The sequence below is a fragment of the Magnolia sinica genome, chromosome 4, assembly GCF_029962835.1.
Source record: "Magnolia sinica isolate HGM2019 chromosome 4, MsV1, whole genome shotgun sequence".
In the NCBI taxonomy this organism is placed as follows: domain Eukaryota; kingdom Viridiplantae; phylum Streptophyta; class Magnoliopsida; order Magnoliales; family Magnoliaceae; genus Magnolia; species Magnolia sinica.
This window is the reverse complement of record NC_080576.1, coordinates 110,798,526-110,812,447: the sequence shown is the minus strand read 5'-3', so window position 1 is coordinate 110,812,447 and position 13,922 is coordinate 110,798,526. Positions and strand designations below refer to the sequence as shown.

Sequence of the window (13,922 nt, the reverse complement as noted above, 5' to 3'; positions counted from 1 at the left end):
GCATCAGGGTTATCCTTGGTGGCCCCCATAGGGTCCAATCACCACAGAGGTCCTTGGGACGCGGATTAGCTACTGACGCCATTAGTAGTCACGTCATCAAGTTCCGTCACCCTACCATGATGTATGTTTTGTATCCACACGGTCCATCCTCCTGGAGAGATTACTTTAGGGCATGAGCCAAAGAAGGAGGCAAATCCAAAGCTCAAGTTGAACCCAACACAGAAAACAGTTGGGACAGTCAGATCCACAGTTGAAACCTTCCTAAGGCCTGTACTGATTTTTCATTTTACTTTTATTTTTTATTTTTTTTAAATCCAATCTATTTATAAGTTAACAAATACGTGACGAAAGCTTCTATAGCTCCTAAGAAATTTTTAATGGTAGACGTTCAATCACTAGTGATTTCTGTGGTAGGGTCCTCTTGAGCTTTAGATTACCTCATTTTTTGAATCATGCCCTAAAATAATATATCCAAATAGCTGAATGGCGTGAATACAACAGGTACTTCACGGCGGGTCACAGAACTTGATGACGTCATCATTTCAGTATCAAAATCTCGCTATCAGTAGCTAATCTGAGTCTATTAGGCGGCTGGGTAACCATCGGGTCCGCTTCCCATGACACGGTTATTTCTGTGTAGGGCCCACTTTGGTGACATTTATCTAACTTTGGTGGCATTTATATAACTTGCCTTGACAGGATGAAGTATCTTTAAAAAAAAATCATTATATTCCATGAATCAGGTGGGTCATGAGTTCATGACACGTCAATTTGGAGGCTTAGAGAAAATTCCCAGCGAGGTAGCCCAGCTGTTGAATTTTCGCAAACTCGTTCCCTTAATTTTCGCCACACCTTTGTCTCACGTGCGATGAACATACGCGTATTTCTATGCTAGAATAAAAAATTGTTGGGCCCACCGTATATAAAATCCACATCATTAATCAACTTCTATCCACAATTCTTAAACCTTGGGCTTAACATTAGAGAGATTTAAAACTCAGGTGGGCCCACAACAAAGGAAACAATCGAGATGGGATGTTGCTATAAGTTTGTGTGTGAGGCTCCTATGGTGCGTATCTTTCATCAAACCCGTTTATCAAGTGTAACTCACTAGGTTGAACCAAAAATACAAACATTAGCCTGATCAAATGTCAGGCGGACCACACATTGTGAGCTTAGGAGAACTTTTATATTGTTCCTGTTGATGTGGCCCATCAGATTTATTATTATTATTATTATTATTATTATTTTGCTATCTTTTGTATGTACGGTTAAAATGATGGTTCTCATTTAATGGACAGTGTGGTCCACAGAGCCTGTAGAAGGGTGAAATAGTTGTTGTAGGCTATTCTGGTACGAGATGACGGGTCCCAGTTGCTGAAAGATGTTTTCAATCTTGGGGATGCGTTACAGCATGCAGTTTGGATGTCTGTGGGGACCTGAAGGGACAAGGGTTAGGTAGGCAGGCCCATCTTTGATAACGTAAGGCCCAGCCAATCAAATCTCACTACAGATTCATCATTGTGAATGGCTAAACTAATCACATCTCACCACATCACCCATCTCTACATGCGGCCCAATCACATCTCACCATGTTATTGCACCACCGCTGCCACTATGGGTAAGGGTGGTCTAGGCCTGACTACCTAATCCAAGTCCGACCGAAGTGATGGGATTTGATCAGGCTTACTGCTGCCACCATAAGAGATGGGTGCACACAGTGGATTAGGTGCTGTAGGGCCCACCTTAATGATTTTTTTTTTAAAAAAATTATTATTATATATACACGTTGTCCGCCCATTTTTCCAGCTTATATATTAGGACATGATCTAAAACAATTAAGCATATCCAAATCACAAATGTACCGCACCACAAAAAACATTGCTGATTTTAACACCCATCATTGAAAACTTCCCGAGGTATATTGTAATGTCTATTTACCATCCAACCTGTTGATTAGGTCAAGTAGATCTGGATGGGGAAAATACAAAGATTGGCTTGATCCAAAACTTTTATGGCCTACAAAAAGTTATTAATGGTATTTCATCACTATTTTTAGTGGTGTGGTCCACCTCAGATATGGATCCACTTGATCCGCTTAATTTTTGAGATAGTGTGGTAAACTGAACTGGAAAAATGGATAGATGGCATTGATTTACAATACATTCCTCAAGGTAGGCCCCATGAGGTAAGGGTAACACGCAATAACACATAATCGTCTCCCCTGGGTTGCGGGAGCCATCCCTGGCAAGAGCGGAGTAGGTATTACCTAGGTAACCCTTATCGTGTGGGACCCACCTTGCATGAGTTTGTCGTATATCCATGCCGCCTATCCATTTTCAGCTCATTTTAGGACCTTATCTCAAAACTCAAGGAGATCCAAATCTTCGGTGGACCACACCATTGGAAAAGTGGTGAATGGCCATTTAAATCTTTTTATATGCCACAATTTTATTTATTTTTGGATCAAGCTGATCTTTATATTATGCTTCTGTTCAGGTTTCTCTGAACTTACCAACAGGTAGGATGGAAAATAAATATTACAAATCTTCTTACAGTTGGTCTGGAAGTTTTTAATGGTGGGCGTTCAATCACTACTATTTCTTATGGTGTGGTCCACCTCAGATCTAAATCTACTTAATTTTTGGGACCACATTATAAAATGTGTTGAAAGAGTAGATGAACTGCGTGTATATGCAACACATCATCAAAGTGGGCCCCATGGTAAGGGTAACACCAAATCGGCTCCCTCTCTTACCATAGCCAATTAGGTGCAGCCCGGACTCCCCCAACATGGTGTAGCTTTGAATGGGGGCCCACCTTCATGTATGTGTAGTATATTTACACTATCCATTTGTTTTTCCAGCTCACTTAGGGTATGTGTCCAAAAATGAAGTAAATACAAATCTTAGGTGGATCATAATATATAGGGAACAGTGGTAATTGAACATCTACCATTAAAATCTTCATAAGGCCTATCCTAATGTTTATTTACCATCAAACCTGTTGACAAAATCACACGGACCTGGATGAAGAGGAAAAACAAATATCTAGGGCTGTCAATGGGCCAGGTTAGGGCAGGGCCGAGCCTTGTCCAAGACCGGCCTGCAATTCTGAATCTAAGCCCAAATCTAGCCTGGGCCGGCGACGGGCTGAAATAGTCCAACCTGAGTCCGGCCGTGGACATTTACACAAACCCTGACCCAAATCCGCCCAAGCCCTGAATATCTCCATGGATAAATGATATTTTGGTGTGCCTTATGTCTGAAAGAGAGGGAGAGAATGAAAGAAAAGGGAGAAAGTTAAGTTTTGAAAAGACCTGTCGGACGGGATGGGTTTATGGGCTTTTGGGATCTAAGCTTGAATCCAGCCCGATGTACAATTGGGCTCCTGATTTAAGCCCAAGCCCCACCATCGGGGCTGATACACTACCCCCGAACCCGTTCAAATACGGGCTTAACTACCCGGCCCATTGACAGCCCTACAAATATCAGCTCGATACTTTTGTAGCCTACAAGAAATATTTAATGGTCAGTTACCGTTTTTTTTTCTTTCAGTATAATCCACTTGAAATTTTGATTTGCTTCATTATATGGTTCATGCCCAAAACAGCTAGCAAAACAAATGAACGGCATGGATGTACTTACACATACATACAGGTGTACGCAACAGCAGGCCACAACATCTTGGGTGAGGAGGGTACGTGCAACCATCCCTCGGAAGCGGATTGCCTACTGTGCCACCTTATGTTGACGTCACTAAGTTATGTGGGCCGTATCATAATATATGTGTCATATCCAAACTGTCCATTGATTTAGTAGATCAATTTTGGGTATGGCCCCAAAAAATGAGGTAGATCCAAAGCTCAAGCAGACCACACCACATAAAGCAACAGATATTGAACACCTTCCATTGAAACTACTTGCGAGCCACATAAGTTTTGGACCAAAGCTGGGTCCTTACCCATGGCAATTGGATGGACAGTTTAGATATAACACATGCATCATGTGGGGCCTACCGAACTTGCTGATGTCAACACGCAGATGTGGGTGGTCCGCTTCCTTTCCGGGGGCGGATTGGGTAGTACTTCCCCGCCCCTCCCGAGATCGGCACAGGGGCTCCGAGAGCCACCGTGATGTATGGATTTTAGCCATACTGTCCGTGCATTTCTCCCTGTTATTTTAGGGTGGGGAAACAAAAATGAGGCAGATTCGATGCTAAAGTGGACCGCGCAATGGAGATTAAATGCTCATCGTTGAAAACTTTTTGGCACTACTGAAGGATCAAGCTGATATTTCTGTTTTACCTTCATCCGGATCCCTATGGCCTTATAAATAGGTTGGATGAAAAAATAAAAATATTGGTAGGCTAGAGGAAGGTTTTAACTGTAAGTGTTATTAACAGGATCCTTACTTTTGCTCCGGTGGTAGACTCTCCGGAGTTTCAACACCCGTTCAAGGGTTCGAATATCCATAGGTCAAGGGTTTGATTATCCATCAGTGTCATGAAATCCCACTATGGCGAGTGTGAGGGTGTGTGTGTGTTAAAAAAAAAAAAAAAAGTGTCAATAACACCGCTGCTTCCTGTGGTGTGGCGCGCTTGAACCTTGCGTCTCCCTTCCTGCCTAAAATGACATGGAAAATGCATGGACGGTGTCGATAAAATCCATACATCACAGAAGTTATCAGAGCCCTAGCCTATCACTATCTCGAGATGGGCGGAGGAAGTATATAATCCATGCCCCTTCCCTAACCAACTCTTATCTTTAGATGTGATAGAGTAACCTGATGTGGCAGGATTTGATTGGCCCACGTGTGAGATAGACATGGAAAGTTGTTAGGTTAGGTCAATATTCCTCCCCACTGGATTGGGTGCAGCCTAGAGCTGTACATGATTTGTTAGCTCGTTTAACTTGCTCAACTCAACTCGAAAAAGCTTGATTCGGCTCGGTTTGAAATTGAGTTTAATCTAAGTCGAGCTAATTTTTTGAGGAGCTATACATGAACTGAGTTAGCTGGTTCAATTTGCTTGACTCGGCTTGAAAAAGCTCAATTCGACTTGGTTTGAAACTGAGTTCAAGCCAAGTCAAGCTAATTTTTTGAGCTTGAAACCTAGTTGGAGCTTGATTGAGCTCAACTCACCTCGGATCGAACCTCAACTCGAATCGATTTGAATCAAATCAGTTTAGTGACTCAGTTATTTTGATATTGATGCTGCTCGCCAAGGGCCTGATGAAATGACTTAATGAAGTGTTGTTTCGGGTGCATACATTCTCTGCATGATTGACTAGCAGTAAGGAAGGATTGGGTACGAAATAAATCACTATATAAAATAATAATAATAAATAAATAAAAAAAACAACTTCACATTATAAAACAACCCTCAAATCAAAATTACAAGCCTAGTTGGAGCTTAATTGAGCTCAACTCACCTTGGATCGAACCTCAACTCGAATTGATTTGAATCAAATCGGTTTAGTGACTCAGTTATTTTGATATTGATGCTGCTCGCCAAGGGTCTGATGAAATGACTTAATGAAGTGTTGTTTCGTGTTGTTTCAGGTGCATACATTCTCCGCATGATTGACTAGCCGCGAGGAAAGATTGGATACGAAATAAATCACTACAAAAAAAAAGAAAAAACTTCACATTATAAAACAGCCCTCGAATCATAATTTTAATGTTGCCCACTAAGTGTTTGATGAAATACATGCATACTGCTATTACTATTTTGCATGATGTGAAAATTTGAATGTGCCCTCTATGTCACTACGCCAAAACTGCCGATTTACGACCTATTTTTGCGACGGATTTCGTCCGTCGCAAAAATTGCTTGGTTTAACGATGAATTTAATCCGTCGCTAATGGAAAAAGTCCGTCGCTACGCCCGTCTTTCTCAAAAATCCGTAGTCCAACGTCGCGGAATTTCGCGACGGATTGAAATCCGTCGCTAAAATCTGATTTACGACGTATTTACAACGAATTTTGATCCGTCGTAATTTGGCGACGAACTAAATCCGTCGCAAATTTTGGTTTTGAGATGGACTATAGTCGCAAATTCCCGCCCAAAATACCAAATGGCGACGCTTTTCAGTCGCTTTTGCGATGGATTATGGTCCGTCGTAAAAGGACTTTTGCCTAAACATTTTTTTAAAAGAATATGATGGAAAACCATGTTTTTTCTAGTCTAAGAATTGTTTTTTAATTCAAATTCAGTGGTTTAATTGTACATATTTGTATCTAATATTATTTTTAACAATTGATTGAATGCAAAAAAAATAAAAATAAATAAATAAAAATGTTTTTATATCAAATGAGTGGAAATTTTTAATTTTTAAAAATTTAAAACTAATATTTAAATGATTTGTAATATGACAAGAAAAAAAATATTGAGAAGTTAAAAAAATTTAACAATGTTTAAGAAAAAATGAGATTTTGAAAAAAATAAAAATCGTGATTTTTAAAAAAATCTATTTTGTGGGAAAAAAAAAAGAATATTGATTAAAGTTGATAATTTTGAAAAAAAAAAAATTTGATTTCGAGAAAAGAATAATATCCTGAAAAAGAAAATTAAAAAGATTTCAGAAAATGTGAAAATTTTGACAATGTTGAAAAATGAAAATATTTTGAAACAGAAAATGAGAGTTTGTTTTTTGAAAAATAAAATAAATTTGAGAAATTCGAAAATAAATGCTTTTTTAAAAAAATGGAGTTAGAAAGAATTGAAAATTTTAAAATTAAACAGTAATAAAGAATCGATACTTTAAAAAAGACAAACATTTTGAAACAAAAAATAAAGAAGTTGGAAAAGTTTGTGATTTTAAAAAATAATTGAAATGTTAAAAATTTGAAATTAAAAGGAAAAGTTATTTATAAAAACACTGAGATTTTGAAAGAAAAAAAATATCATTTTAAAAAGGAAAATTAAAAAGTTGAAACAAAATGATATGCTTTTGAAGGAAAAAAATCGGCATTATGGAATTTTTGAGAAAAAAATAAATTTTGAGAAATTTTTTGAGATTTTGAAAATAAAAATTCAGAATTTGTTTTTATTTTTTTAATATTTTATAATAAAATTAATATTTTGTTAAAAGTTTCCAAAGAAAAATTAAGCATAAAAAATATACATTTTGAAAAAATGTTATTTTTAAATGGAAATTAAAATTTATCTGTGAAAAAAATATTTAACCTGATCAGGGCGAGTAACTAGTCAAATTGAGGGTATTGATCAGTAAAATAGATTGAATGGACCAAACATATAAAATCGGCCAAATATTTTGGTCAAAATTGTGACCCAACTTATTGACCTCGCGATAACCTAAGAATTAATGTTAGTAAGTTGTGGGGCCCATCATGATGTGTGTCGAACATCAACACCGTACATTTGATGTGTCCCTTTTAGGTTACGAGATATCTCAAAAATCATCCGTATACGAAACTCAGGTGGGCCATACCATCTAAAACTATGTGAAGACATCCTAAAAAATCTAAAAGCACTTGGTGGGGCCCACATGAGTTTTGGATGCGGCTGAAACTTGGTCTGACCCCTCATCTAAGTGGAATACACATAGTTAGTGGGTTGGATATATGAATCACATTTAGGTGAACCCAATATATGATTATAAATGTTTTAAGGAATCCTCTCTCTATTCCATTTAGGTGAGTTATTAATTACCCTTAGCATACTGAGTAAACTCTGTGAGGTCCACCGTTATTTATTTATTTTATCCACTCCATTCATCCATGATAATGGATAATTTGAGGTCTAAAGAACCAAAAGGAAGCATATCTAAAGCTCAAGTGGACCACACCACAAGAATTAGTGTGATTGAACCTCTACCATTGAAAAATTCTTGGAGGCCATAGAAGTACTTTTAGTTCAAGTTGATGTTTGTATTTTCTCTTCATTCATATCTTTTTAATATTATGAACAGGTTGGATGGCAAATAAACATTACTATGGGCTCAAGGTAGGTATAACGATGGAAATCATTATTCCACACTATTTTGTGTGGCATGGTCCACTTGAGTTTTGGATTTATCGAAAATTTGGGATCAACCCACACCGCATCAATTTTTCAAGATCATTTTAGAGAATTATCCAAAAAATGAATCATATCCAAAGATTAAATGGACCACACCATAAACAAGGAGAACCGATTAGCTACTCCTAACACCAGCTAATGGCTGGCGGTTGGTGCTCTGTGGGTCCCATCATGTTGTATGTGTTTTATCCATGCCGTCCATCTATTTTAAAAGATCATCTTACAACATGAGACAAAAAAAGTGAGGTATTTCCCAATATGAAATGGACCACATTACAGGAAATAGTGTTGAATGAGTGTCAACCATTAAAAACATTTTGGGGGCCATAAAAGTTTTGGATCGAGATGATTTTTGTTTTCCCCCTTCATCTAGGCCTATATGACCTAATAAACAGATTGGATGTTAAATAAACAGTACAGTGGGCCTTAGGAGGATTTTAATGATGAATATCCAATCACTATTGTTTTCATGTGGTGTGGTCCACCTGAGATTCATATACCTCTCATTTCTGGAATAAATCCCTAAAATGATCTTTGAAAATGGATGAACATAATGGATAAAATACATACATCATGATGGGGCTAGCTACAGAAGTGATGTCAGCAAGTTCCGTGGGCCCCGCCATGATGTATGTTTTGTATCCACACCTTCCATCCATTTGGAGAGATCATTTTAGTGCAATATTTAAAGAATGAGTTAAATCCAAAGCTTAAGTGGACCCCAACACAAAAAAACCGTGGGACAGTGACGCCCACCATTAAAAACTTCTAAAGGCCACCAAAGTTTTAGATGAAGCTAATATTTGTGTTTTCCCTTATTTCATGTCCTCTTTTTTTTTTTTTTTTTTTATTAACATTTGAACAGGTTGGATTTTAAATAAACATTATGATGGGCCTTAATATAGTTTCAACGGTGGGAATCACTCTCCCCGTTGTTTTCTGTGGTGGGGTCCACTACAGATTTTTATCTCCTAATTCTTTGGCTCGTGACTTAAAATGATATCTCAAAATGGATGGACGGTGTGGATATAACACAGATTTATATGGAGCTCATTTTTTGGTGGACGTAGCCAAAGGTCTGGCTTTTAATGGTGGACGTTCAATCTTGATTGTTTTCCCGTGGTGTGGTCCACTTGAGATTTATATCGATCTCATTTTTTGGGATTAACCCTAAAATGATATGGAGAAGTGGACGGATGGCATGGATTAAAACATATAAATCATGGTGGGGGCCGTAGAGCACTATCAGATGGAAAGCCCAAGTGACGTTACATATTTACGAGATAATATGTGAGTTTTGTGTTTGATGTAAAACAGTGGTGACTCATTCATATTAATAGTAGTAATGCTATAGAATTATCCAGACCATCTAAATAATGGGTCTAGTTGTTAATGGTTAATATTTATACTTTTTTGGTATATAAAACTATATTAATCATTCATTAAACGGTCCCTTAAATGTATGGATATTAATGTAATTGGTGTGTTAAATTATGGAAAACTCACAGTTTACGGATTTGAAACAAATATCTCATTTCAGAAGAGGGATTTCCAAATCCCCTCTGCTTGGTTTCTCATTTTCTTCTTCCGCCGGTGGGTGAGCTCCGAATCTTTGAAGGATTTCAGGCATGCCGTGGGTGAGCTTCTCTCAAAATCCCTGTTTTTATTCCAAAATCCATTCCATCTGTCATTGCTCTCTCTTTTCTTCTCATTGGGTCATGGTTCCGGTCGGCATTGATATGGGCCCATTGTTTTTAAAATGGACTGGTTAAATGCTGCATTACATAATGGGCATGGCCAATGTGGCTATACTGTAACTGATTTTCAAAACCAAATAGGTATGGATCTTCAAAACACAAGGATCAATGAAATTAGCCGAACAAGCAGTTATTTAGGTGTCCATGTTAAATCTATATTCTGCATTCTTATTGTCTTTCATTGAGCTATTTGCTTTCAGGCAATCATCTACAATGCATTTGCTCCATCTTATGATATCATGGGTTGTTGTTTGTGATGTGTGCTACTTGGAACTTCAAAATCTAAAACCTGGCAAGATGCCAATAGAATTGCAGAAAGGTAATTTTTACTGCCTTGCAATTCCTATGAGATGATCCTGGGCATTTGTCACTCTTTGTTCTAATCTCTAAAAGAAAGTCTATGTTGGTTCTTTCTTGCAATTGGAACAACCTTTTGTCTGATAAAATGGCTCTTGTTGCAGTCAGGGACATAATATCTATTCCAGCTGGTCTTAAAAAGGTTCCTTGGGATGGATATCTGAAATACTCTCGTCCTGGTCCAAAACACACCGAACAGAAGTATGTTAGATGTATCTTTTTCTCTTAAAAACCTATAGAGGATCTGGCATGGCCAGTCATGGCCTACCTGATTTTAGTTGAATATAGAGGTTTAGGGTGTATAGCCCTGCCCATGGTGGAACACTGCAAGATCTGACCCGTCTCTCAGGTAGGCCCATGGCATGGATTCCCAGGGCCCAATAATGAGGCCAGTGAATTCATCAGGTGGGCTAGTGTACAAAACAAATGGACTTCTGAAACAAGTTCTTTCAGCTATCTATTCATTTCATACCCTGTTACTGGATGAGTGGACCGGTCTGATTTTTGGGAGATGGTGGTTATGCAGTGGGGCACACCAGATGGTCAGCTTGGTTGTTCACCATGTGTAGTCTTTGCATGTGTCCCCAGCTTGTAGATGGGCTCTCCTATACACGCCTGTGGCCTTGGAAAATCTAATAGATATAAAGCTTATCATACAACTTATGAAGAAAAGGAAGGTCTTGACTCTTGAGTTTAGCATACCAGCAACATGACAATCTAATACAAAAACATTGGCAATATCATAGCACTATTGTTTCACATTTTCAGGCAACAAATCTTTGCAGAGTCGGTGCTGCGATGTCTCGAGGAAAAATGAAGAAAAATCAGGCTCGTGTATGGAATTTTCCTTTTTCCATTTAATGTCCCCATGGGGCTCGTTGTGTTCTATTTTTGGTTTGAATAATTTTAGTCATTTCTTTCAGTTAGTGCTCATTGTCAAAAGAATGGTTCAAGTTAAAATGGTGAAGGTCTAAATTCTATGACTGAAGTTTATTTGATTGGAGTTAATGCAATCTCTATTCAAAATGGAGTCAACAATTATAAGCTCTAAATTTCTGCACATGTACACCACTTGAGCGGTGGACGAGCTCTTCCCCTTCCCATTAGTACTCTACATATTATTACATTGAATTGATTTTTTTAAATGTTGGTATTAAGCTAATCAACAACATTAGTCCATGTAATTACAAAGATATACTCACATGTGCAACACATGCATTTTACTAGTTTATTTATATAAAGTTACAGCTCCATAAACTACCAAACAGAATCTGCACCAAATATCCAGCTGCAACCAGCCAACCACATCTTCCAAAATTGTTTATCCATTTCAAAATAAGCAGTTTGGAGCATTTTATGATTGGTGGAACTGGATTTTCTTTCATGAATGTATATATACACATCATTTTCCTACTTTATGTAATTGGTTTGAGTTGTTGTCTATGCTGTGAAGTTTGTGAAATCTATTGCATTTATAATTTTATTTGGTCTTTTTTAATGGTTTTTTTTCCTCTTAATGCCTTGTGGTTGCAGGGCTTGTAATCTAGAGGCACTGAAAGGATTCCCTTTCTTTTTTCTCGTATTTTCCAGTTAGAAGTAACTTGTTCAAATTGGGTGTTCTCCAATTCCCATCTCTTCATTGGAAATTCTTCTTCTGAATCTTCTATGCATGAATAACAGGTTTCAAGTTTTGGGGTGTCTGTTTGTATTTAAAGTTTAGACTTTTCATTCTCCATTGAAAGGAGGAGAGATTTTAGAGATGACCTTCAGGAAGGTATATCCTCTATTGTTTGTTAGATTCTAATTTCAGAGGGCTTTTGTTTTTCTTAGATTCTAATTCCTGAGAATCCAATTTTCTGGAACATTTCTTGGTTGGTGGAAGAAGAATCTCGTCTGCTTCTTTTATTTTCATTTTGAAACAGTGGGTTTTTTTTTAATTAATTATTTTTTTTATACATGATGCTTGCAGTCTTTTCTTCCAAGAATATTTTCATCCAAAGAGAAGACCATAAGCCAAACCGACGAAGATTCATTCGATTCTTCCGGTAAGTAATAAGCATCTCTTTACCTTTTAAATCCAACCAAATCTCTTAAATCCTTTTACCAATTTTTTATTTTTTATTTTTTACTGCATGCCTTATTTTGTATTTCGCAGAAATTACCAAGCTCTCTTGCAGATTGCAAAACTGCCTTTTCTCTTCAATTCAAGAACGCGCTAAATTTTCCAAATGCCCCTCTGCTAGATCCATAATTCATGTTGGTTTTCTAAGGAAATCAGTACCCAACATTCGAAATTTTTTCGGGCAAGTTTACCTAATGATTTATTAATTCGAGAATTTAAAAATTGCATTGATTTTTAGTGGTGGATAAGGTATTTCAATGAAAGATAGAGACATCTGAATTTCTCTGTCAAAACAGATGGCACAAGAACTACTCACTCAACTCATACGGAATATCTTTATGAGAAATCTATGTCAATGCTGCCAAGATGGTCCCAATATCAATTTATTGCAGCCCATTTCTTTTAGCTGAGACTTCATATTCAAGGAAACGAACTGAGAAAAAGACAACACTAAAAAAATAACTACCCATTGTAAATGAAAACAACAAAGGAGAATATTGTAGATAGCTTTTTGAACTTAGGTAATTCGATATCCTTTTAAGCTTTAACTTGGGATGTAAGAATGGCATTTTATGTGAGGAATTAATGTCCTTTTAAGCTTTAACTTGGGATGTAAGAATGGCATTTTATGTGAAGAATTATGGAATGTTGAGCCTCAGGAAATGTGGATTTTACTGAGGATTTCAATTCCTTGTGTGGGGGCCTGTTGTCTGGTGATCTAGGCCATTGAGATGTTGAGCCTGCAGTGGATGGACCATGCTCCCAAAAATCTTCCACCTTTTAAGATAGTAAAAATCAGTTGATTGCCTAGAGATGAACAGTTGAGAAAAAAATATAGGACCAGTTTCAATGGAAAAGAGAGCCAAAGATTGGGTGGATAGGGTCTTCCAATCTTGAAGACTTTTTGGGAGATGGGGGATGAAAGAGCAGCCCATCATATCAACAGTTTGGATCGCTCAACTGTGGGTTCCACACACATGGTATCTAAAGCCTGAGCAACTTCTGGATTTGATAACCCCAACCAAGAAACTTGGGGCGATTTTGGATGAAGTTTCTGTGTCTTTATCCTCTTCCAAGCTTTCCCTCTTATATCTAGTATTTCTTTCTTGCAAGAAATAACAGTGGAATTTGAGAGAACCTTGACTTCTTCAGCTACCCCACCATCCTTCAGAAAAAGCTTATCTGGTATGCATTGATTTCATTGATTTTTCTTCCTATTTGTCTTTATCCCATCCAAAATTTTCGTCTTATTCTTTTATCTTCTATTGATTTTAGTTGCAGAATCAGAGTCTACTTCAAGGCTTGGGAGTCTAAATTTCAGTAACTCAGTCTCAGATGTCGGACATCTCAGACAGACGAGACTTCAGGTTTTCTAATCTTGATTCTCTGTTGTGCTCTGTTCCTAATTCTTGTTTGGGAATTGATATGTACACCCACCATGATTGATTTGCTAGAATTGTATTTGTGTAGGCCTTGGCATGCTTTCAGGAAGTCACCAACAGATATTGCCGAGAAAAGAAATCTGTATGTCTTGATTCGCCCAACATCTTTCCATATACATTGTTTTATAAAGCAGAATTGTATTAGAAATTGCAGTCTTAATTGAGTATGGAGTCCTGATGTCACTTATAATCATTATTTGG

General features: G+C 37.4%; 1 long non-coding RNA gene across 2 annotated transcripts; it reads left to right on the top strand.

The window, feature by feature from the left end:
* The first annotated feature begins 11,664 nt into the window (after positions 1 to 11,664).
* LOC131244641 (uncharacterized) lies at positions 11,665 to 13,654 on the top strand. Of its 2 annotated transcripts, none has more exons than XR_009170436.1 (3): positions 11,665 to 11,931; positions 12,127 to 12,202; positions 13,555 to 13,654. It is a non-coding gene; the product is annotated as an uncharacterized LOC131244641 (long non-coding RNA). The 2 variants fall into 2 exon arrangements; XR_009170437.1 differs by lacking the exon at positions 13,555 to 13,654 and adding an exon at positions 12,335 to 12,599.
* The last annotated feature ends 268 nt before the right edge of the window (positions 13,655 to 13,922 follow it).